Below are 2,422 nucleotides of genomic sequence, written 5' to 3' on the forward strand. Positions count from 1 at the left end.
GCTCATGCCTGTAATCCCAGCATTTTGGAAGGCCGAGGCAGGCAGATCACAAGGTCAGGAGTTCCAGACCAGTCTGGTCAACATGGTGAAGCCCCGTTTCCACTAAAAATACAAAAAATAGCCAGGCTTGTAATTCCAGCTACTCAGGAGGCTGAGGCAGGAGAATCACTTGAACCTGGGAGGTAGAGGCGGCCGTGAGCCGACATCACGCCATTGCACTCCAGCCTGGTGACAGGAGACTCCGTCTCTAAGTAAGTAAGTAAATAAATAAATAAATAATAACTAAATAAATAAACGGCAAGGGAAGTTGGAAAATACTCCAGATGAACTACAAGGAAGACATTGGTGGGATCCAGCTAAAGCCATGCTCAGAGGTAGTGAACGCCCACGTTTCACACAGAAGGATCTCAGCACAGTCGCCCGACCTTCCATCTCAGGAAACCAGAGAAAGGAGCAAAGTCAACCCCAACATCAAAGTCTCATCCTGACCAGGGGTCTGCAGGCTGCCCCCCAATGAGGCCAAAAGCACCCCCTGCCCAGACAGGTTCACGGGCCCTGAGAAAGACCGGAAGAAAATACCAAAGACATTAGAAGAATTTCTCCCTACTTTTTTGGTCATTTTCAAAATTTGAGAATCACATGTGATTTGTATTTGAAAAGCCTGAAAAAATTAAAATAAAAAACAAAGGACTTGAACTTGGGAGCTAAGAGATAAAAATCCAGTCTAAACGAGGGCAAGTTCCTGTCTCCAACGACCAGGGCAGGTGTCCCGGCACTCACCTGCCGCGCCCAGCCAAGCATGACGGTGTTGTACATGTCCAGAGTGAGCAGCTTCTGTTTCTGCCGCTGGCTGTGGTGGGTGACCAGCAAGTGGTGGGCGAGGGGCAGGTGGTCGGTGAGCAGGCAGCACTTGAAGAAGGCCAGGAGCTTCTGCTGCTGACCTGAGAGCTGGGCCTGCGTGGACGGGGCCCGCTCCACGTCGAGGCTCAGCTTCCGAGGGGCCTCCTGCAGCACCCGGGGCAGCTGCTCCTCCCAGGAGCTCTCAGGGGCCAGGAACACGGCCAGCTGCTTGCTCAGGAGCCGGGGCTCCACCTTCAGGTGCTTGGGCCGCACCTTCAACTCCTCCCTCTGGCTCTGGACTTGCATCTGCAGGTTCACCTCCAACTGCTGCACGTGCATCCGCTGGATCCGCTTATCCTTCTCCAGTCTCTGTGCCCAGCCGCTACGGGGCACCGGGCTGGCACCCTTGGCCCCCATCTGGACCTTCCTGGGTGGCTGGGGGCCACCATCTCCACTGCCACGTTCTGGGAGCCGCGCCACATCCACCCTGTTCACCACCACCTCAGACACGCTCTCAGCCTGCAGCTGCCGCACCCGCGCCTGGAGCACTGTGAGAGGCAGAGGGCGAGGACGTCAGAGGAAGCCCCCATTCAAGCACCGATCTCTCTGGACCCCGAGCCAGGCCAGGAGGTGCAGGTGGCTGAGTTCTCTGGGACCCGAGGCATGAATTCCTCGTATCTGCCAACAACGCCATAAGGTCCACCCCCTCCTTTCCAGACACACGCACCTCCCCATCTGAGCCCCAGGCCTCACAAAACTCAGCAGCCCAAACAAGTTCCCACCGAGATCCGCTGCATCGTATCTCCCCGGTCCCAGGCCACTCCGACCCTCCAGGTGCCCAGACCAAGAACCCCGGGGTCTCTGACAACTCCCTCTGTCCATCTCTCAGTACCTCCTCCGGGCTTGCCTCCAGAATCTATCCAGGTCGCCCCTCGCCTCCCCGGCCTCCCCTGCCCCTCCCACTCACGGTCTACCTCAGGACCTCCGCAAAGGCTCCCGGGACCCTGAGCCACCCACTCCCCGGCTCAACCGTGGCCTGCAAGTTTCCACCCTGCCTCAGCAAGACCCCCCACCTGGTAGAGCTGCCACACACACACTCCTAGGCTCCCATGGCCTAAGCTGGTGGATGCTGAGTTAGTAAACACTGAGCCGCTGCTTCCAGGGAAAACAGGGTTCCTGTTCGTGCTGCCTCAGGTTGCACTTTTGCCAACCAATCAATGCCTAAATGTTTTGTGTCTAAGGAAGCCTTATTGGAAGCCTATCGCTGGCCGGGCGTGGGGCTCACGTCGGTCATCCCAGAACTTTGTGAGGCCAAGGCAGAAAGATCACCTGAGGTCAGGAGTTCGAGACCAGCCTGGCCAACATGGTGAAACCCCGTCTCTACTAGAAATCCAAAAAATTAGCTGGGCATGGTGTCATGTGTCTATAGTACCAGCTACTTGGGAGGCTGAAGCAGGAGAATTGCTTGAGCCTGGGAGGCAGAGGTTGCAGTGAGACAAGATCGCGCCATTGCCCTGCAGGCTGAGCAACAGAGTGAGATTCCATCTAAAAAAAAAAAAAAAAAAAAAAAGGCCGGGCGCGG

General features: G+C 56.4%; 1 pseudogene across 1 annotated transcript; it reads right to left on the reverse strand.

Annotated features, from left to right (window-relative positions):
• Positions 1-753: 753 nt before the first annotated feature.
• On the reverse strand, positions 754-1,388 carry LOC112617693 (annotated as a pseudogene). Its single transcript, XR_003117946.1, has one exon. The product of XR_003117946.1 is annotated as a DNA-directed RNA polymerase, mitochondrial pseudogene (transcript).
• Between the last annotated feature and the right edge of the window lie 1,034 nt (positions 1,389-2,422).

Source organism: Theropithecus gelada, unplaced genomic scaffold, assembly GCF_003255815.1.
Source record: "Theropithecus gelada isolate Dixy unplaced genomic scaffold, Tgel_1.0 HiC_scaffold_3370, whole genome shotgun sequence".
In the NCBI taxonomy this organism is placed as follows: domain Eukaryota; kingdom Metazoa; phylum Chordata; class Mammalia; order Primates; family Cercopithecidae; genus Theropithecus; species Theropithecus gelada.